This window comes from Lissotriton helveticus, chromosome 12 (genome assembly GCF_964261635.1).
Source record: "Lissotriton helveticus chromosome 12, aLisHel1.1, whole genome shotgun sequence".
In the NCBI taxonomy this organism is placed as follows: domain Eukaryota; kingdom Metazoa; phylum Chordata; class Amphibia; order Caudata; family Salamandridae; genus Lissotriton; species Lissotriton helveticus.
In genome coordinates this window covers 508,854,039-508,878,760 of record NC_136073.1, presented here as the reverse complement: position 1 = coordinate 508,878,760, position 24,722 = coordinate 508,854,039, and positions in this window count along the sequence as shown.

Sequence of the window (24,722 nt, the reverse complement as noted above, 5' to 3'; positions counted from 1 at the left end):
TCTTTTCTAAACTTAGGCATAACTGTAACTGCACAGTGACAGCAGTACATAGTGGTAACTAACTGCTATTGTGGTGAATATATAACTGAGATAATGACATCACGTACATCATAAATTACACCGTTAATGGTATCACTGATGAGATCACTGGTAATGTCACAGTCATAAGCAGCATAGAATTACAGTGTGAACATGTATGAGTGCATAGCATGGAAATAATATAACTCATTTAGGCAAGTGTTGACGCCCATGTTCCAAGATAAATAGTGCACCATTTGCAAATTACTGATATATTTGGGTGCAAATGTGTTTCAGTAAAACAAGGTGAAGGCAGACCATGTGTTGTGTATTGCAGAGTAGTGTTTGAAGGTAGAATATTCCTATAACCCAAAGCCTATTACAAAATTATATATGTAAGCACAAAGCCTCCTTTCACAATATATTATTTACCTGTGTTTAACTGTACTTGTGTTAAACAGTTGTAAAACAGTGACTTTAGATACATTCTATACAACAAATATGCTTACAATGTGTTGATGTTTATTTTCAGAAGTTCACATAAAATGTTGAAGGGTTGCCCATTCCTGAATATTATGGACATATGGGTATCCCACTTAGAGGTGGTTTATCTGGTGTAGAGTCAAAATATCGAGTTTTTAATATCGACTAGACACAATATCGAGTAAAAAATATAGAATGGACATAATATAGACAACAAAAATATCGACTAGAAAAATTTAATATCGAATAGAATGGACATAATATCGAATCAAAAATATAGAATGGACATAATATCGACTAGACATAATATAGACAACAAAAATATCGAATTTAAGGTAAGTTAATAATATTTTTTATTTTTTGTGTAATATAATTCTGTAGCGGGTTGTGGGTTTATAGGGGAATAGGGTGGGAAGTAATTTAATTATAATTAATTAAATATGTTAATTTATTTATTGGTATTTATTTAGAATTAATTGTTAATTAATTATTAATTGGTAATTAATTAAAATATAATTGGAAATTAATTATAATTGATTAATAGATAATTTTGTTAATTTTAGTAATTTATTTTCTGTAGCGGGTTGTCGGTTTATAGGGGAATAGGGTGGGAAGAAATTTAATTATAATTAATTAAATATGTTAATTTATTTATTGATATTTATTTACAAATAATTGTTAATTAAATATTAATTGGTAATTAATTAAAATATAATTGGTAAATAATTGTAATTGATTAATTGATAAATATGTTAATTTCATTAATTTATTTTCTGTAGCGGGTTGTGGGTTTATAGGGCAATAGGGTGGGAAGTAACTTAATTATAATTAATTAAATATGTCATTTAATGTATTGGTGTTTATTTAGAATTAATTGTTTTTTTTTGTTTTTTTTTTCAAAGGCAGAGGCAGAACAAAATACAAGGATGGAACAAGGTACAACAGTAATAAAACAATGACACTCAATGACAAAATTCAAAACAAAACATATAACTCAAATACTGTCTCTTTAAGGGTGTGAACATGGTTAAATTAAATCCAATTGTCAATAGGGAGCCATAACTTCCTAGCAAATGACTTTTTTCTTCGTCCTTTCAGTTTATAAACTGCATTGTCCATTCGATAAGTGTCTAACAATTTACCTAGCCATTGTTCAAATGATGGTGGGTCAGCATCTAACCATCTTGAGGTTATACAAAAGCGGTAAATGGACATTCCAATGAAAAGAAAATGCTCTTGATCAACAGATAAACTCTCGGATGGAAAGTATACACCAAAGATAGTGACAGAAGGGCATAGTTTGATGTTGACATTGAGCAAATTAGTCAGAAATTTTTCTATCTTATTTTTATATACAGTGAGTTTGGGACAACTAAAGAACATATGACATGAGTCAGCTGCTAAAATTCCACACCGACTACAATTGATGCCTTTCGTAGCTTTCCATTTAGCAAGTTTAGCAGGTGTGTAATACAGATCCAAAGAGGCCATATAGTGTTGGCTTTTAAGAGAGCTGTTAATTAATACTGTATTACTAATCTCAAATGCCCTTGCCAGATCAATCCCTTCTATAGACAATTTCCTCTCCCACTTCTGGGCTTGTTGATCGAGGTCATCGTACAACCTATTAATCATCAACTGATAGATGGTGCCAATACGGGCATCCTTCCTACCACTCTCCAAGACATCATTAGACTCCATTACATCACTATGAAGAAGGTTTTTTCTTTCCAGGAAACTACGGATTTGTAGATACTTAAAAAAACGTTTCTAGAAAGACCAAATGTGTTTTGGAGTTCAGAGAAGGACATTAAGGTCCCATCTAAGTACAGTTGCCCAATTGAATGAATCGATCCCAAACGAAATCCAGGAGTAGGGATACTTTGAGGAATCCCTGATGCTGAAATGTTACAACATATAGGTGTATAGAAATTATATTTAGGAATAATCCGCAAAGCTTTATTCATCTGTTTCCAAGCCAAAAAAGCAGAAAGAAAGATCTTAAATTTTGTTTTTTTATAATAGCTCGGCTCCATAAATATCAGTAGTAATTGACGCACATGATCACCCATAAGCATTTCAAAAATAGAAGGTGCCTTACAGATTTCGTTGGCATGGTCATGAAATAATAGAACTTTAATAGTTTTAAGAGTAATGGCCCAATAGTATAACCTGAAATTCGGAAATCCTAACCCAGCACGCCCTTGCGAGAGTGTACACCACTTAAGAGATCTTCTTGATCGACGATACCCCCATAAAAATCTAGACAACATCCTATCTATTTTATTAAAAAGAGACATAGAAAAAAATAAAGGAATAGTACGAAAAAAATAAAGAAATTTTGGGAAGATTAGCATCTTAATGACATTGGTCCGTCCGAATAGAGATAAATGTAAGTTGTTTATCCTTTCTAAAGTCCTATTAGTAGATAAAAGTAAAGGGTCCAAATTTAATCCAACGATGTCGTCTATTTTGGGAGATAAAGTTACACTGAGGTATGTAGCAGTAGAATTAATTGGAAGATCGGTGGGTGTACCTGTTTTAGAATGTATAATTTGGGTTTTTGAAACATTCAGTTTATAGCCAGAGAATTTGCCAAATTCGCTAGCAACTTCGATTATTTTGGGTAAAGCAATAGAAGAGTCAGAGGTTACGACGGCCACGTCGTCGGCGTATGCTAAGACTTTGTGGTCTACTTCATGAAGTCGGACAGGAGGAATGCCAGGTTCTGCAATTAATCTGTTCAAATAAGGTTCTAAGTAGAGTGCGAATAAAAGTGGAGAACAGGGGCACCCTTGTCTGGTCCCCCTAGTGATAGAAAATGGTCTGGAAGTGTCAGTGCCTAGTCTTATTACTCCTTTTGCATTAAAATAGAGTGACTGTACAGCTTTAATAAATTGTAATGGGAAACCCTTCCATTCTAGCACCGACCAAAGGAACCCCCAGTCTACTCTATCAAACGCTTTTTCGGCATCGAGTAAAATCACTCCGACTGGGGATTCCTTTGCTTGGGCCCAATCCAACAGTGCAATAACGCGTTTGACATGATCTGTGGTATCCCTGTGTTTGATAAACCCGTGTTGAATATGAGAGACCAGACCGGCCATGACATCATTTAGTCTATTGGCAAGAATTTTGGAATATATCTTACTGTCTGCAGTGATGAGGGAAATGGGACGATATGAACCAAGTTCCTTTGGATCCTTGTTCTTTTTTACAAAAACAACTATAATGGCAGTCGACCAAGAATCAGGAGGGTGATCTTGAAATGCTACATTAAAATTTTTTAGTAATTCTGCCTTCAACAGATGTCTAAACGTCCGATAAAATTCGAGAGGGATCTGATCGGACCCCATGGCTTTGCCGGCAGCTAGACTCAGAATAGCCTCTTCGATCTCTTCCCAGCTTATTGGCCTAGCAAAGAGATCGATATCATCTGTACACAGTGACAGTTGATTAGGGTTTTGGAGATAGTTTATAGGATTGAGAGTCTTATCGACTTCATTATTATCATCGTTATACAGCGTCTTATAAAAACCATGAAATGCGTCTAGTATTCCTGCCTTATTTCCTTGAAGGACCCCATTAATGTCTTTGATACATTGTATTTCATTAAAAGAAGATTTTTGACGTAGACGCTGCGCTAAGATTTTCCCCGTACGTTCGCTAAGTTCATAACGTTCTGTTTTATATTGTTTACATTTTGCGGCTACTTCTTCAGCAATGTGTGTTCGGAGTCCTGAGCGTTCAATAGTTAGTCGAATTTGTGCATCCTCTATACTAACATTGTTTTTACAGGCGGTGGATAATTCGAGCTCCGCCAGTCTAACCTTATTTAGCCTGTCCTTGAAATCTTTTTGATTTTTTTGCCTTCTGTAGTTAGCAAAGCTAATAGTCTCCCCCCGTACAACGGATTTAAAAGAGTCCCAGACTACCTGTGGAGAGGCAGAATCATTATTTATAGAAAAATATTCTTTGATGATTGTGACCATGAACTGGAGATACTCTTCGTCTAGTAATAAACTCCTCTGGAATGACCAAGATCTGTTTAGACTTTGACAATCGGTAGGGAATTGGATCTCAGCAATGATGGGATTATGATCTGAGATGACCTGTGGTAATATTTCAATACGAATTTGCTCCAGAAAAACTGAAGATACAAAAAAATAATCTAGACGGACAAATTTTCGATGGGGGGTAGAAAAAAAAGTATAACCAGGGTCATTATAGTAAAGCTTATTCCAAACATCGGTTAGCCCGTTACATAATACCAAATCTCTAAGTGCTTTATAAGCTTGAATCTTACGACCCATATATCTCTTTCCTAGTTTGATATTCCAATCGGCTGGTATATGGATATTAAGGTCCCCACACACTATTATCGGTTGTGTCCAAGTGGATAACTCTGTGTTAATAAGGTTGAATAACTCAGCGTCATCCAAATTTGGGCCATACAGACAACATAGAGTAACTCTACAGCTCCCAATTTTTAGTTCCGCAAGCCCCCATCTCCCCCATTTATCAGAAGATGTTTTTACGCACTTCCCTACTCCCTTTCGCATACAGATAGCAACGCCTCTCTTGATACCCATTTGTTTAGATGTAGTCAAAACTTCTAATCCCAGATTATTCAGGAGAGAGCGTTTGTCCCATGAAATGTGAGTTTCCTGAACACATAGCAAGTCAATATTCAGAGTTTGAAGCATAGTACGAAACATAGCAATCTTCTTTAAATCATTAAGACCATTAATATTAATAGTGCATATTTTCAGCCTTTTATACATTTCAAAAACAATATAGAATAACAATTATTGGCCATCATCACAAACATTTGCACCTCCATATTATGCTTTATAAACATTATAACCATCCCTGTCTTGAGCACCTCAGCCTTAGTAACCATCCCTGTATTGAACACCTCTGCCTTACACCCCCACCACCCCCCGCTGCCCATGCCCGACCCCCGAGACCCCTCGCCCCACCCTCCCCACTATAGGAGGCACAGAAACTATTAGCTCCTGAAACATATGGATGCCGTGTCCCTGGCTCCTAGCATCTTTACCAAAAAAAGAAGAAAAATGAAAAGAAAAGAAATAAGAGAGGAGGAAAATTCAGAATTCAAACAAAATTCAGACAGATAATAAAAGGAGTATAAGGAGATTTAGGAACGAAAAAAGCATAGAAGTCCTGCATTAAGATAATAATTATTACTCAGTGTAATTCCTGAGCTTAAATTCTGAAATTTTCATACAACACGTATGAATTGGTCAAAAACGTTCAAAGGGAGTCTAAATACTCCTTAGCTTTAATTGTAGAAATGAAAAATTTTGTTTGGCCTTTGTATATAGTTTTAAGTTTTGCAGGGCCTTGAAGAAATACTGCTACTTCCTTCTTCTGAAAGTCAGGAATTAGTTGCTTCAGATGCCAGCGTTGAGCCACAGTGGCTTGGCAATAGTCTGGTCGTACGAAAAACTGAACGCCAAGACCATCCGCTTTCTTGTCTGGTCTTGCATTAACAAAGATGGCTTCACGAGCAAGAAAGTTATTGAATGATACCAAGATGGCCCTGGGATAACTTTCTTGGCCTTGTCGCGGTTTCCTTGCGGTAAAAGGGAATCTATGAGCTCGTTGTATCTCCCGAGCCCAGTCCCAATCAGTGATTTCTGGGAAAGCATCACTTAGTAGATTAATAATGAACCGCCTCGGGTCGCCTCCTTCTTTATTTTCAGGGATTCCCAAGAAACGCAAGTTACTTCTGCGGGCCTGGTTTTCCAAACTAGCTAACTTGTCAGATAAATCATTTTTTTGCATTTTGAAGTCTCCCACTTCTTGCCTTTGAGCCATACATTCCTCTTCCAGCACGGATATCCTGGCCTCTGCTTCAGTGACCCTATCCGCAGTCTCTGAGCATAATTTAATTGCACGGCGTACTGCATTTTTAACTTTGGCACATGTCATTTGCGTGCGTTGATTCTCAGCCTTACTTTCTGCCCTATGAGTCATCATAGTATCAAATATCGTTTTCAGTGTGATCTCTGCAGTATTATCTGGTGGCAGAGTTGGGTCAGGTGAGCCATTATGATTAGGCCCAGGAGTTTCATCAGCAGCAGCAGAAACAGTAGCTACTAAATTAGGAGATAGAGAATTCACATTGTTTGATGGCCTAAGAGTAGTCTCTTTGCTCGCTGCACGAAAGGATCTTTTCTTCTTCAGCCTCTTTTTAATGATGGTAGCTGCGTTTACATTATCAGGGCTGAAACTACTCTCTCCGGCGGAAGATAAGGTCTCACAGCTAAGGTCTGCCCAATCTTTATTTACGCCTGTCGCCTCATCAGATGAGAGATCGGAGAGAGAATAAAAGTTTTCAGGAAGTTCCTGGTTATATTGCTGCGTAATAGTTTCTTTTTCAGAGCGCAGATCGCCAGGTAAATCGTTTGATACCGAAGATAATGATGGAAGCGAGCAAGACCGATTGGAAATGGCTCCAGCAGGGACTACAGTTCCCATAATGCCCTTCCTCAGAGAGTCAATCGGTATCGGTATCGGTGTCGGAGCCATTATCAAAGTTGAAGGAATATTAGTATTATACTGAATACCGCCGCTAATAGATGATTGCTAGAAAACTGTGTAGCAGTTAAATCAGTGCTTTGATTGTCCATGCCATTATCTATAGTTTTCTTTTTAGCGGCGTGCTTCTCAAACAGGTCAGGTAGTGTTTGTGATACATTAGATTTAGTAGCAGCCCCCTTGTTGGAGCTCTTACCCGGTTTTGTAACAGTTTTGCCAGGAATCAGTGGCGCTGCCTCTGCCATCGCGACCTCCACGCTCACTTGTCCCACGTCCTTCGGCTTGGACCCAATGTCGTTTTTCTTACTGCTACGTGTTGCAATGGAGGAGGGAAGCGGCGTCCTCTTCTTCTTTCGTGAGCCCCCTCTACCAGGAAAAACGCTCCTCTGTGCCCAGCAGAGACAAAGTGTAGCGCGCCACAGCGGAGACCGCCGTCGGAGCTCAGAGAAGTTTAGTATCATTTGTGAACACCGCTTGCCACGAGGATAATTTGTTGCAAATGATAGTTTGTAGCAGTTTATCAGAGCTATATACAAATATAGCGTAATACACTTGTCTTCCACCAATTTTCGCCGGTTTAAAGTGCACTAGCTCCGAGGCTTAGTCTAAGATCAGACGAACCCAGAAGAAATCGGCATTAGCCACCAGAAAAGCAGCCGACGCCTCTCTACAACTGTGAGGCTCCGAATCAGGTCCCGAAGGTAGTAGGCGGAAGTGGAAAACGCCTTTCAGTCTCCACACAACTCGCGGCTCCGTATCTGCCTCTGAGCAGCCCGGCCCAGGGCAGCCTCTGCTAACAGCGGTAACGGCTCCGACCAGCCGGCCACAATCGTATTGCTCTGCAGGTAAGCGGTTAAGATGCCCCCGCTTTTAGAAAAATCAACAGAAGTCGCATAGAATCTCGAAGTCGACTCTTGTAATAATTAGACAGAAGAATTAACTGGATATCCTCCTCCCTTCACATCGAAACGCCAGGAGCGAGGGAGCTAGCTGCCTACACAGCCTTCCCCACGGCAGCCATCTTGCCTCTGAAGAAAAAAAAAAGGTATTTAGAATTAATTGTTAATTAATTATTAATAGGTAATTATTTAAAATATAATTGGTAATTAAAATTAATTGATTAATTATTAAATTGTAAATTAATTTATTGTTAATATGTATTAATTAGTATTAGTAGTTAATTTTTATAATTAAATCATTTTAATTTGTATTTATAAATAATTATTTAATATATTTTATACAATTGTAAAATATTTTAAATAATTTGTAATTGGTATTACTATTTATGTTATTTATATTTATATATGAATTATTTACTTTCCCTACTATTGCACTCATTGGAGTTGGAATAGTAATTTTTACCCCTACACTATCCAACACTTTCCCTACTGTTGCACTCTCTGGAGTTGGAATAGTAATTGTAACCCTTACGCTATCCAACTCTTTCCCTACTGTTGCACTCACTGGAGTTGGAATAGTAATTTTAACCCCTACGCTATCCAACTCTTTCCCTACTGTTGCACTCGCTGGAGTGGGAATAGTAATTTTTACCCCTACGCTATGCAACGCTTTCCCTACTATTGCACTCTCTGGAGTGGGAATAGTAATTTTTACCCCTACGCTATCCAACGCTTTCCCTAATGTTGCACTCTCTGGAGTGGGAATAGTAGATTTTACCCCTACGCTATCCAACGCTTTCCCTACTGTTGCACTCTCTAGAGTGGGAATAGTAATTTTTACCCCTACGCTATCCAACGCTTTCCCTAATGTTGCACTCTCTGGAGTGGGAATAGTAATTTTTACCCCTATGCTATCCAACGCTTTCCCTACTGTTGCACTCTCTGGAGTGGGAATAGTAACTTTTACCCCTACGCTATCCAACGCTTTCCCTACTGTTGCACTCGCTGGAGTGGGAATAGTAATTTTTACCCCTACGCTATCCAACTCTTTCTCTACTGTTGCACTCTGTGGAGTGGGAATAGTAACTTTAACCCCTACGCTATCCAACGCTTTCCCTACTGTTGCACTCTCTGGAGTGGGAATAGTAATTTTTACCCTACGCTATCCAACTCTTTTCCTACTGTTGCACTCTCTGGAGTTGGAATAGTAATTTTAACCCCTACGCTATCCAACGCTTTCCCTACCGTTGCACTGTCTGGAGTGGGAATAGTCATTTTTACCCCTACGCTATCCAACGCTTTCCCTACTGTTGCACTCACTGGAGTGGTAACAGTAATATTTACCCCTACGCTATCCAACTATTTCCCTACTATTGCAGCTCTCTGGAGTGGGAATAGTCATTTTTACCCCTACTCTATCCAACGCTTTCCCTACTGTTGCACTCGCTGGAGTGCTAATAGTAATTTTTACCCCTACGCTATCCAACTCTTTCGCTACTGTTGCACTCTCTGGAGTGGGAATAGTAATTTGTACCCCTACGCTATCCAATGCTTTCCCTACTGTTGCACTCTCTGGAGTGGGAATAGTAATTTTTACCCTACGCTATCCAACTCTTTTCCTACTGTTGCACTCTCTGGAGTTGGAATAGTAATTTTAACCCCTACGCTATCCAACGCTTTCCCTACCGTTGCACTCTCTGGAGTGGGAATAGTAATTTTTACCCCTACGCTATCCAACGCTTTCCCTACTGTTGCACTCACTGGAGTGGTAACAGTAATATTTACCCCTACGCTATCCAACTATTTCCCTACTATTGCAGCTCTCTGGAGTGGGAATAGTCATTTTTACCCCTACTCTATCCAACGCTTTCCCTACTGTTGCACTCGCTGGAGTGGTAATAGTAATTTTTACCCCTACGCTATCCAACTCTTTCGCTACTGTTGCACTCTCTGGAGTGGGAATAGTCATTTTTACCCCTACGCTATCCAACGCTTTCCCTACTGTTGCACTCACTGGAGTCGTTACAGTAAATTTAAACCTCTTGCTATCCTATGGTAAAAATATTGTATATGTTTTGTTAATAATATGTATATATATATATTTATTCACTGAAAAAACCATAGGTTATAGACCATATATAGTTAGGAATTAGCATTTAAAAAAACTTATTTTACTCACACAAAACCATTGAAATTCCATATATAGTTAGTTGCACTAACTATATATCGCGCACCCGCAATCCACTGCTGATGATGTCACATATTACATCATTCATGACATGGTCAGTGACATCACTGATGACATCACTGATGACATCTCAAATGACATCACTGATGACATCTCACTTGACATCAATGATCACATCACTGATGATATCATTCATGTGATAATACAATGCATCTCCTCACACTCTGATATAACCTCCGTTACACCCAGTGTTAAATAGAGAGTATAATTTTTGAAACCATTGACACACCAATACTAGTTACTACATACGCACTCACTGATTCCTATGTCTACACACACATTCACTCATACAATCATTCATACATACAATCACTCATCTTTACAACACTATCATATGCACTCATACACCTATACAGACACTCACACTCTGCCACTCATCCATGGAGTTACTCACACACCTAGTCAGTCCTGAAAAGAATCAATCACACTTCCATTTTCTCATCTATACAGTTAAACACAGAACACCTTACATTTTTGAAACATATACTAACACATACTTACTCTCTTATAGAATCACTGATACAAGTACACATTGATCTGCACAGAGTCACACACCTCCCAGCCAGCCATACACACACTCAGTCTCCCATACAAATACTTGTGCAACCAATCAATAACCCATATAGCTACTTATATAGCTACTGATCAACACATGCAGCAGCTTGCACAACAACAGACATACTGATGCACACTTTCAGACAGTTTAGTCACTAACCCATGCATTCAGCAAGACGCATTTAATCACTCACTCATACAGTCAATCACGCACCTACTAAAACCTTCATTCAGACACTTATACATCCACTCATTCTTCAATATGTAAAACATATTTAAACTTTACAGAAACACATAATCACTGGATGTTGTCATCAGTGATGTCATCAGTGATGTCACTGACCATGTCATGAATGATGTAATATGTGACATCATCAGCAGTGGATTGCGGGTGCGCGATATATAGTTAGTGCAACTAACTATATATGGAATTTCAATGGTTTTGTGTGAGTAAAATAAGGTTTTTTAAATGCTAATTCCTAACTATATATGGTCTATAACCTATGGTTTTTTCAGTGAATTTTCAAGGTTTTGTAAATGCTAATTCCTAACTATATATGGTCTATAACCTATGGTTTTTTCAGTGAATTTTCATGGTTTTGTAAATGCTAATTCCTAACTATATATGGTCTATAACCTATGGTTTTTTCAGTGAATTTCAATGGTTTTTTAATAGCAAATATCATAAGCTGTCGAATGTCAATAACGTGGTAAGTAAAAACATTTTCGTGTTTATGCACACTGATCTGCTTTGAATGCTGCCCCCCCCCCCTCATTTCTATTAGGAGTACTCTCTCTTTGCAGATAGTGAAAGGTAGTTAACGCAGCCCTTTGCCCCCGTTGTAATACGTAGTGCCTGCTTCTCTCTCCATTTGATTGATTGTTATCCAAGCATTTACTGTTTTAGAATTGGTTCTCTTTGGTTCATTCTCTATTTACAAACACACACAGAGTCGCAATACTCTGTTTAGTCTTTGCAGATAACGAAAAATCGTGTAAAAAAACATAAGGAATCGAGCAAAATCAGTAGGCCACTAATGGGATCTCTTTTTGACCTCGCTAAAATAGAAACATTAGGAACAACCCCTCATGACAAATACGAAACTAGTGAGATGAACTAAACTCCACACCATGATGGCTGCAATACAGCTCGACTCCGCCACCCACCCCGCCCAAAATAACGATAAAGAGCGGCTGCCATGACTGCTCGCGGAATGGCCACGACGGAGCTACGAAATGGTGGTGCTCTCATGCTAACCCCAGCTTCAGTCTGAAACATCCAGAAACACTTTAGACTACCAATTCGATCAGTTCCGGTAGTGCCCCAACGTAACCCGGTAGAGAAGAACTAGCCCTCCCCTCTTTGACTGATGGTTCTTGTTGCCTGTCCCTTCTGTTGTCATTTAACAGAACTATTTAGCCTGCTGAAAAGGGTTGTGTTCCGACCGCTGGTTGGTGGAGACATTTCGACTATATTCTGGACCTGCGTTGTCGCGTAATGCGTCATATGACGCGCCGCGTTAGCGCATCCGGAAGTGATCCGGGGCGCGACGCGCAGCGCGTAACGTAAGCATAACAGGTCATGTGACTTGTTAATAAAACTTTTCATTGGTTCATTTTACTTTTCTTATTCTAATGATGAAAGGCTTGGTCATATGACCTAAAAATTACGCTTTTTATTACTTCCGAACATTATTTTTTCTTAAACATATATGTTATAATGTTCCAGGCTAATGTACTTTCCCGGAAAATTTACAACTGTCCTGCAAGTAAAATATATTCTTTTTTCGAGAAAAAGGGCGTTTCTTCGTCCCATGACGGAGCCGTTGAGCAAAAGAGGGTCGACCTGCTGTCTTAGTCGCCGATACGCTTGAATATGAGATTCTTATCGATCACTTTATGTTGCAGGAGTAGAAAACACAACAGCCCTTGACCATTTATCTTTACTGCGTTCCTGCGTATTATACCTTTTACCCTTCATGTAATTGGTCTGCTTTATTTCACTTGCCTTTTACTGATTCTAAAACAGTGACTATTATTAAAAACTTTACCAATGTAAATACTACTACCATGTTTTCTTTTAAAAACCTTTATTGTGAAAATGTCAGTATACAAATACGGGCCTATAACCACGTGCGCCGGCCACAGAGCAAACTGTAATCGTATATGATGAGGAGACATTTACACTGTAGAGAAACGTTACGGGCGGGCCATTAGGTTGCAAGAACTAAGGTGTCTAACAGTTGCGGAATCGGTGGACGTACATTTTATAATTAAAATACGACAGGGCCAGTTACAATAAAATTATCTAGATATACATTTGCGGGCAAGTACCATGGGTGACGTTAATTCGAACTTTCAATAGTACAGTAATCAATAACACATCACAACTTAATATCAATAGAGATGTCGAAATATTCAATCTATTCTCGTCCCCACCCGCCATGTGCTTCAAAACTGCATACGTATCTCGTGATATCAAAGTTTTACAACAAGTACACAACAAGGAGTTACGAGTCCCATTTATTCCGGCGCCATTTTGGGCGAGGACGGGCAGGTCCAGGATATAGTCAAAATGTCTCTACCAACCATCGACTATGATGATGTTCATATGCTGTATTTATTAGAGTAACACTCATCTGTCCACATGAAATTAATTTGCCACAATCTAAACATGTCATTTAAATCTTTCCAAACTTCTTCTAAATATTTGGGACCGTTTCCCTTGCCTCTGATGCTGTCAGTGCCACTTCTTTGATGAATGTACTGGCAGGTCGGGGGTTCTTCTCCAAATCTCTCTTTTATGCAGCACTATAATTAATCGGTGCCACCTCTCCATATGACGATGCATGGTATAGTTACCATAACTATATATTTTTTCGGTTCCTCTGGAGAGTACATCGTGGCAGATGAAGCGTGTAACGTACCGGGCATTTACCTTTTTTTGCATGTAGAGGAAAGGAAAAAAAATTCAAGCGTCCGAGTTCTAAGGTGTCCCAGGGCCATTTTAGTGGACCAGGCCCAAATCCAAAGAACAGGCCGCCATTTTGAGAGTCCTGTTGCAGCCGCCTGTCGCTGTAGCATCAAGAGCTGCCGAAACTCAGCTGAATGGCAACTGAAACGGTAAAGGGGCGCCCCACTACAGCAGACGAGCCTCCACCTGGGAAGGCCCGTTCACGCCGCCTCCCCCCCCCCTTCGGGCACCCCACGCCGTTATTCGGAGCAGTATTGTAGGATGGCCACACCAGTGCAGCAACTTGCTAGACACCACCTCGGTGGTAACCGAATCTCAGCGCCTTGTGGTGTCTCCTATTCAGAAAACATTGTTGTGCTGCCTTCGACCTATTCGCCGCAAGTGCGCACGCAACTCAGCTGCATAGCTTGCTAGACACCACCTCGGTGCTAACCGAATCTCAGCGCCTTGTGGTGTCTTCTATTCAGAAAATATTGTTGCGCTGCCTTTGGCCCCATTCGCACATCGGTCCGCTACTGACGCCACCTCACAGGCCAACGGGGCGCCCCACGCCGACTTTCAGCATTGTAGGATGGCCACACCAGTGCGGCAACTTGCTAGACACCACCTCGGTGCCATCCGGATCTTGGCATCTCAGCGCCTTGTGGTGTCTTCTATTCAGAAAATATTGTTGCGCTGCCTTTGGCCCCATTCGCACATCGGTCCGCTACTGACGCCATCTCACAGGCCAACGGGGCGCCCCACGCCGACTTTCAGCATTGTAGGATGGCCACACCAGTGCGGCAACTTACTAGACACCACCTCGGTGCCATCCGGATCTTGGCATCTCAGCGCCTAGTGGTGTCTTCTATTCGGAAAATATTGTTGCGCTGCCTTTGGCCCCATTCGCACATCGGTCCGCTACTGACACCATCTCACAGGCCAACGGGGCGCCCCACGCCGACTTTCAGCATTGTAGGATGGCCACACCAGTGCGGCAACCTAGACACTAACTCGGTGCCATCCGGATCTTGGCATCTCAGCGCCTAGTGGTGTCTTCTATTCGGAAAATATTGTTGCGCTGCCTTTGGCCCCATTCGCACATCGGTCCGCTACTGACGCCATCTCACAGGCCAACGGGGCGCCCCACGCCGACTTTTACCATTGTAGGATGGCCACACCAGTGCGGCAACTTACTAGACACCACCTCGGTGCCATCCGGATCTTCGCATCTCAGCGCCTTGTGGTGTCTTCTATTCAGAAAATATTGTTGCGCTGCCTTTGGCCCCATTCGCACATCGGTCCGCTGCTGACACCATCTCACAGGCCAACGGGGCGCCCCACGCCAACTTTCAGCATTGTAGGATGGCCACACCAGTGCGGCAACTTACTAGACACCACCTCGGTGCCATCCGGATCTTGGCGCGTTGTGCTGCCTTCGGCCTATTCGCACATCGTTCCGCTACTGACGCCGCCTCACGTGCCAACGTATTTTCTCCGCATTTTATACCCTATGCCGCATAACAAGTCATGTGACTTGTTTATAAAACTTTTCATTGGTTCATTTTACTTTTGGTTTCCTAATGATGGAAGGCTTGATCATATGACCTAAAAACAACACTTTTCATTGGATGAAAACTTTTTTTTTCCCCAAACGATGAAAGCCCCACCTTGTTTCTGGATGTTTCTGGCGTCAACATGAAAGCACCACCATCTCGTGGCTCCGTCGTGGTCATTCCGCGAGCAATCATGGCAGCCGCTCCCCACCAGAAGCCTGCAAGAGTCGGGGGCCCCCAAAACTTTTGTTGAATCCTCAAGGCGGAGGGGACGCTTTCGAGAATGGGGTCCAAGACCTAGCAGACAAGCGTGCTATTTCCAAGGTGTCCCAGGGCCATTTCAGTGGACCAGGCCCAAAAAAGAAAGAGCCTGCCGCCATTTTGAGAGTCCTGTGACAGCCGCCTATCGCTGCACCGCAAGAGTGGGCGCAACTCAGCTGAATTGCGGCTTTTGACACAGTGGACCAAAAGCGGACGGAATGGCAACTGAAACGGTAAAGGGGCGCCCCACTACAGCAGACGAAACTCCACCTGGAGAGGCCCATTCACGCCGCCTCCCCCCCCCCCCGGGGCGCCCCACGCCGTTATTCGGAGGGCGACAACTTACTGGACATCACCTTGGTGCCATCGTTCTGCTGCCTTGGAACTATTCGCACAACAGACCGCTACTGATGACCCACCCCCCGCGACGCCCCACGCCGGATACCGAAATCAGTGCGGCACCCAGGCAACATCACCTGGGTGCCGTCCAGAAATCTGGACGTTGTGCTACGTTGGGACTATTCGCACAGCCGACCGCTACTTCCTTCATTTTCCCTAAAAATGTTTAAATGTTTTTACTGTTTTTGTTTTGTTGTATATATTTATAAGTTATTAAAGTTTTATAATCTTACTACTTTGTTGGAGTGCTATATATTTTTAATGTGACACATAATTGTAAAAACTTTGATGTACAAAGAGTCATCCCTGGAATCTTCCGCTTCAGGCTCGGTCCCCTCCCCAATCACAATACAGGATGGTTTTCAGATAGTAGGAACGCGTGTGTTGTGACGGATCTCATCGGGTGTGGGCCTTGATCTACTATAACTCCTTTGAAGAGGGGTGATTCTTTACAGCTGGGGCCATAAACTACATCTGCAGGGCTAGCTGATAGCCTAGGACCGGCCTGGACAATTGGACACAGAGGAAAAGGAGTGTCAGAGGGTGCGGTAGTGAATAGGGCGAAAGGGAGGTGTCGGGCGGGCACAGGGTGTGATTCTCAGGGAAGAGCAGCGCAGATGGGGGGAGGTTTATTACCCATGCATAAGACAGAGAGCGGGGGTGACCAGTGCCTGGGGGAGATGCTTGCGAGGGTGGGGAGCCATGCTAAGGATCGACAGCGTACAGAGAGTGGGTCTGGTCAAGGCATCTAAAATGGCTGCCGTGCACGACAAAAGTGTGGCATTTGAAAAAAGGCAAGATGGCGCAGACAATGTTTTTCAACACTTCCTGATTTCCTTCGAATCGAACGTTAACAGACGTTCGGGCATATTACCAAAGTTAAGCAATATTTATCCCTAACGATGCTTAGCAACGAATTTTTTACCGCTAAGCATCATCAGAAATTATCGCAGATAAACCTTGCTATTATCAAGGTTTATCGCAAATGCGATGAAAAACGACCGCAATGCATTAATATCGCTGAAAAGTCAGCGATATTCATGCATTACCGAGCTAATGCTCTTAGCCATGTTATCCACCTCCCATTGGATAACATGGCTAAGAACTGCTCAGGGCAGGTGTTACTTTTTGGAGATATTCGCGCTTAGCGCGAATATCTCCAAAAGTTGGTAATAGGAGATAGCGATGTTAGCGACTGTTTCCAGTCGCTAACATCTTGACATGCCCACTTTGCATGTCATTAGTGATAAATATCACTGACATGCAAAGTGGAGCCCAAGATGGTCGCTATCTCCTACTAGCGGTCGCTAACTGGTGTTAGCAACAGCTAGGTAATAGGGAGATAATTTTATCTCCGCGAAGCGGAGCGCTGTTACAGATATATATCTTTTTTTGAACGTTAATTTCTCAAAATCCACTGGAGCACATATATTGAGACCTAGCAAAGGCACATCGGGCTACCAGTCCCTACAATTTTGCCAAGTTTCGTGCAAATCCATTCAGCCGTTCGATTATTTTTTTTTTTTTTTTGCCCCGCGGGGGGCCCTTTTAAAACCTCCACATCAAACCTAAGAGGTCAAGGAGGATCTACTATGCCCCCTTATGGTCATTTGCCCCTTCGCTTTGGCCTCCTCTTGACTTTCGATCCTACCGAGAGACAAGATGGCGGCCGCTACGGACTGTTTGGAATGTTTACAGACGCCGGAGAACCAATCAGCTTCGCAAAGCTCCGTAACGCGAAAAGTACGCGAAGCGGAGCGCTGTTACAGATATATATCTTTTTTTGAACGTTAATTTCTCAAAATCCACTGGAGCACATATATTGAGACCTAGCAAAGGCACTTCGGGCTACCAGTCCCTACAATTTTGCCAAGTTTCGTGCAAATCCATTCAGCCGTTCGATTATTATTATTTTAAAACCTCCACATCAAACCTAGGGGGTCAGGGAGGATCTACTATGCCCCCTTATGTCATTTGCCCCTTCGCTTTGGCCTCCTCTTGTCTCTCGATCCTACCGAGAGACAAGATGGAGGCCGCTACGGACTGTTTGGAATGTTTACAGACGCCGGAGAACCAATCAGCTTCGCTTCACAAAGCTCCTTAACGCGAAAAGTACGCGAACTGGAGCGCTGCCCGGTCCGCTGTTACAGATATATATCTTTTTTTGAACGTTAATTTCTCAAAATCCACTGGAGCACATATATTGAGACCTAGCAAAGGCACATCGGGCTACCAGTCCCTACAATTTTGCCAAGGTTCGTGCAAATCCATTCAGCCGTTCGGGCTAAAAGTGAGGCCAACCGCCCTATGGAAAACTCAATGTTAAAAATGTTCCATTTTCCTGAAAATTTCAGCCAATTCCGTCCACAAACGCCAAAGTTATTAGACATAGAATTTTCAAAAATCCCATAGAGAAAAAATCCTAACTATATATACCTACTGGCGACCGCCAGTAGGTAATATATATATATATATATATGTATTAAAAATAAATAAAAATTTTTAAAGTTACATTAATTATTTTTCAATGTTACGTTTATTTAAGTATTTTAAATAAGTTAAAATTAATTTTATTTATTATTATATTACTTTTAAATTACTTTTAAGACATTTAAAAAAAATCGATATTTTGACAGTCTATATTTTTTACACTCCATATTTTGGAGTCGATATTTTTGTACTTACCTGTTTGAAGATAGGAAGTCGATATTTTGGCTGTCGATATTTTTACCTCGATATTTTGTCATCTCGATATTTTGACTGTCGATATTCTGTCAGTGATTCGGTTTATCTCTCACTTGTGTTGTAAACTTCACTTAAGGTTATAGGCCATTGTACCCATCTAAATAAATGAGTGTATTGCATTATACTATACTACTGAGGTTTCCCCAAATGTCCTGACCGAAGGTGTCTTTCAGTGGCAAATGCATATTTGTCAAACTTTTGAATTTAAAATTGTCGACCATGCAAAGTCTTTATGAAGGTGGTCATGCTAAGGGGACTAGAATGCAAACTCTTTTTGCAGGGTATTCAAGAATTTAAAAAGTCTATGGAGACATTTTATTTGTTATCTGGAGACATACCAGCGAAAAGTGGATAACATCCATTAAATGTGGACGACTTGGCAAATATTCAATGTGTCCAGCATGTGGTCACAGGTTATGCCATTTATCATGTGATAGGTGATAGAAATGTGTCCAAGAATGTGTTATGTTCAATAACCTCAACTTTACAAACACTATAAATCATTGTCAACAAATTGATGATGTCAACATTGATATCCCCTATGATGTCACTTGAGATGTAATTAGTGATGCCATAAATGATATCAGTCAGTCATTGTCACTTTATTTTTCGCTAGTACATAAACACGGTATAAAAGGCAGCCTGAACACAATAAAGATCATACTAAAATTAAGACAAAAGTCATTAAAAGGTACATAGTAAAAACAGTAGTACAGCTAAAAAGTGAGGCGATAATGGGAATTTAAAGCTTATTTACATTATCTTGCATTAAGGGTGATGTTTTCGCCTTTTTATGGCACATCGGAAGAACGAGGCCAGACAACAGCAAATAAAAGGATCAGATAATTGCATTAAAAAATATGGAGCTCTGCAACATTGCCTAAAGTTGAACCTGCGCATAACTGGGCGAATGTACATTTTTCTTTCCTCACTATCTAAACTACCCAAAAATAGAAGAAGAAGATCTCACTGAACCGAGCAAGTGTCACACGGACAAACAGAGAGGGCATTCACAGAGTAAGTATTAGGGGGATAACTCAGCATGAGAGGAATATAGTTCAATCGGAACCTTAGTAACACAAATCTGAGTTGAGTATTCGTCACAAAGGATGGATAATTAGAATCAAGTGTACTTATTATTGGCGCTAGATGATATTGTATGACCCTATGTTTAAAGGAATTGGACTTCTATCTCTCTTCCCTCTGCTTTCCTAACAATAGTTTTTTATATTCGAACCTTGAAATAGTGTTACATGAAGTCGGGTCATCAATTAATTTGGGCAGCCCCATGGAGTATAAGCTGTTCTTAACAAAATGCAGCCACTTTATTTTACATGCACCATCAAGTTTTAGGCAATCATTCAAGATTCCTTGTGTTAGCTTCATCTATTCTCTTCTCCACACTGAATGCCACAAGAGAGGGGGAGCAGAGCAGATCTGATCCACGACAAAGGTAACATCTAATACATATTATAGGAAGAGCAAGATTGGGGGACACCTATCAGACGTTTCCAAAATCTATTCTCAAGTTGCTGTAAAATAAAAATGGTGGTGATTTCCCACACAGCTGTACCATATGTTGCAACAGACGTTGTTTTAGCTTCATATATCTTTTTTTGCCTCCAAAGGTTTAGACCTAAGCTTTTTTATAAAGCTAAAAAACATCCCTATGCTTCTTTCCATCACAAGCCCTCTATTGCCCACCATATTTTTCCATGTGTGTTTTTCAAATCAAATAATACCCTCAAATAACAGAATGTGCCCACCAGCTCCAATTTTCTCCCTTCTCTATTCCATCTGGGCAATTTTGTAGGTCTTTCTCCTGCACAAGCACAAACAACGTAGATTCATTCACTTGGAGAATGACTTTGATAATGATATCATTTAACATCATGAGTGATGTAATATGTGAGGTCATAAGCAGTGTGTGGTGGGGCTAAAGTTAGCTGGCTAGCTCAGTCGACAATAACTGATGAATATCAGTTTTTTTGTGGTTTGTAAAAATTAGTTTTCATCTTATTTTAACACTTTACTATCATGACACTTTAACCTTTGTCTCTTTCAGTGAATTTCTGTTTTTTTAATGTAAGTACCTAACTATATTGTCACTTTACCCTTTGGTTTTATCAATTCATTTCTGGGATGTTTATATCATAGTCAGGAAACACCACCATAATGAATGCCCAATGGCCATGTGCTGTTGAGGTTAGGTGCAGGGAGTGATCTATGGTTAGATTCTGCACACCCAACCTTCCATGTAGGCCATAACCATCCTCCTGTAGCCCATGGCCGAAGGCGGGTAGGATGCAAGTGCTGGACTTGGCAAGGCACTGCACACAATCCCCTTTGGGTGGCCAAATCCCCACTGTGAGAATATGGATTTTTAGTTGGAGGAAACATGAGTCCTCATTAATTTGTAATGTCACAATTCTGCACCAGGTCCAGTTAGGTCTTAAGAAGTTAAGCATGAGCTTAACCCTACTTACCTGTAGCACAGAGCAGACAGACTTAACTTAGGAAAAATGTGTTAAGCATATATCAGTACCAAAACAGTTAAAAAGAAGAAAACGCAACACAATAAAAATGCCACAACAATTGATAATAATAGAGTAAAAATTATTAAATAAATATACACCAAAAGAGCACAAATCCAATGTAGGAAACCAGATCAATGACCTTCAAACATTTTAAGTCACATAGCTCCTAAAAGTGCTAAGTGTCAGTCGCTGTTCTCTGATTCTACTTGACTAAGTCCAAGTCTAAAGTTAAGGCTAACAACATGCTACAGCTTGTCGGGTACAGAGACCAGGTTTGTCCAGCTAGAAAGTGCACCTTCTGACTTGGAAGATTTTCAGGAGAAAGGTTCTCGATGACTAGTTGTTGGCTGTTCCGGCTGCAAGCTGTGTCCAAAAGATAGCTTGATGATAGCAGTATGGCCCGCCACGGGTCATCTTTGGGAGCCTTGGGTCCATGGTTGATGTCAATGGCGAGAAGCTCTGAGCGGTTCAAAACTGCAATCCATACCCAGGAAGGTCTTATCAGCAGGCGGATGCTGTTTGAAGTTGGCCTCAGTGAAAGCCTTCTGAGTTTGGGCTTAGAAACGTTTCTGGAGGTCAACAGCCTTTCAGTGGGCACCTCCACCCACTTTTACATGATTTCCTGGGGGTATGGCACTAAACCATCTCACAGCGCACTGCTCTTACGAAATACAACATGGCCTGACTTCCCTTAGGCAGAGCTCTGAAGTTGTGTGTAGGAAATGTAAAAACTCCCTGTTGCTAACGAGTTCTGAAACAAGTTTTCCCAAACTGGGATTGGTGTCATCTGACTATCAGGACAATGGAAAAGGCAGGCCTAGATGTGAGTTACTTCTACCTGTGACGGGGTTTACCCTCTTGAAGCTTATGCAGTTGGTGGGCACATCCCCAATGCCATCCTATTAAGAAGAGGTCAAGCCTCCTCCTAACAAAGGCCCTTTATTTTACCTTTCCTGGGAGCTGTTCACACCTCCTTGCAGGGGGCCAGATGGATCCCTGGTGAGAGTTTGGAATTAACTCTGAAAAGGCTACTAGAGGCTTTAATCAGAGAAATAGTGATTTTCAAATGTAAAGTGACAATTTCTGAAATAGTTAGACAAAATTTTACTTCAGCTTTTGTTTAACTAGTTAAATGAGTTGAGATTTTGAAATGCTTTTCTAGGTTTTGCCAAACTTAGCTTTATTAAGTCTAATAAAGTTACCCAGAATTTTCTGTGGCACAGCCAGCCTTGCTACAGTAAGAAACAGGTTTGGGGCTCTTTTCACTGCAACGGAATGCACAATTGTTAGAACTGGGATTTCTAGTTGGCTATGGCTTGCGCTAAAGCAAGGCAGAAACCACCACTCTATTCAGGGCAAGGGAGTTACACGCCAAATATAACCCCTGCTCACCCCTTGGTAGCTTGGCACGAGAAGACAGGCTTATCCCGGAGGCAATGTGTAAACCACACATGGTTATATAAAAATAGCCTTTGTATTCTCGAAACACATCAGATAGTAATCACACAATATATATTATACCAACTGGCACAGGCAATATTCACAAGGGATTATTTACAAAGGACAGGGCCACGGGGGCCAATGTCAGGCTCAAAACCTAGCAGAAATTGGTACAAGTAAAAATAGATCATAAACCTACAACCAGTAGCCACTGGTTAATCACTGTACTCCACCTCAACCTGTAACATAACTTTACATTATGCACAGTCACCTCAGACGCGAATTACCTCCTGCGCCAACCTCACCAGCATGAACACATTATGCAATCTCTCACAAGTCTAAACACATTAGACCCTAACTCCTAAGTATAACTGACATTAGGGGCGTAAATCACGGTGAAGTACAACCTCGCTAGCATTACCACATGAAATGCACAATAACCTCACAATCATAAACCACAGTTTAGAGGTATCAGAACATATTAAATGCATTACTTTTCCTAGCACCACAATCACTTCAGCACATAAATCACATTAGGGCCTTGCGCCCCATCCACATTCCAACCCCCCTGGCCAACTGGCCATCCAAGAAGGGGCTCAAATGCCCTCTGTCCAGAATGTCAGGGTGCGCTGCTAAGGCAGCGTCAGTCAGGGGTGCGCCATCTGCGCAAACATAAACGTTGCAGCTGCCCACTAGTTGCTGGGCAGCTGAGAACAATAACAGGGCCTAAACGCTGCAGCTGGCACTAAGTGCTGCGCAGCTGTGGAATGCCTGGCACTTCTGTCCCTCCCAGGGACTGTCACTGGAACTGCGCCTAAACGCTACTTGCTGGGCACTGGGATCTGTAAAGTGCGGCATGGGCTCTCACTGGCCCTTGGAACAAACTGCGCCACAGGTTGGAGCTCTCTGGCTCTGTAAATAAACATGTTGTAGCAGGGGGACCCCATCCATAGAGAATCTCTCCCCAACCACGGAATGGTGGGTCGCTGATTCTGCAACTCTCCCCTCTCTCCACTTACCTCAGAGCGAGTGGACAACAGACACAGAACCGCTTTGGAAAATTCAAAGTGATGTGGAAGAGGACGGCTCCTTTAATTGTGCCTCTTCAATGTTCGAAGCCCCGCCCATGGAGGAAGCAGGTCCAACCGGGTTCGGCAAAAGGGAGGAAGCACAAGACTCGGCGTGTGACGTCACCAAGGAGGAAGCAGTGTGTGTGGAGTTTGGGGAACGAGTGAAGAGGAGAGCGGAATGAGCAACAGAGGAAAACAAAAGAACAACGAGAGAAGCAGAGATGCCAGGAGGCCACCGTCCCCACGGTTCGCCCAGCTGCACTCCTGGAGGGGTGTGTCTAAGCCAGGTACGGCAGCGAGTTTCGAACTGGGTGGGGAGGTGGGGAGACTTCATGAAGTGAGAGTGCTTGTAGAAAGAGCCAGCCCCTGGGGGTCACTAGTTGTATATACGACGCCACACTGCCTCGAATTTCTTTCCCCCCCGTTTTTTCCCCTACCTCACCTCCTGCACTGTCGTTCACCATCCTTCATTTCTGTATATAGTTACCTTGAATTTACACAGACAGCGGTGGTCCCTCACTCCCTGGTTTCCCTTTGGGCATTGTAATTAGAGGATTATTGCCTGTCGGGCCCTATATCCTTTCTCTCCTGCATGTCCAATGGTGGAGAAGCTCAGACCAAGCCGACCCAGGTGCGTCCTGCGAAGGTAACAGACAGCAGGAGAAGAGCCCCGGAAATAGCTGCAACAACGGACCCAGCTAGATTTTCACGGGAAAGAAGTCCTTCATAAAAATAAAGCCATATATACCTTGATCCAGTCTCCGGTCCCTTTCTCCTAACCTGCCACACATGCACATAACGTACTGGCACCACTGTGCCTGGGGGACCCCCACTGGGTCCCCTTCCCTCTAGCTAGCCCATCATTGGAGCCCGTAGGCTCTACAAATAACTTTGCCCCCAGGGATTGTGCCAAATGTGGGAGCCACGGGGCTCTTACAATAACTAGCAAACCACAGGAGCCATCTGGAACTTGAACGGCACAGGATGGAGC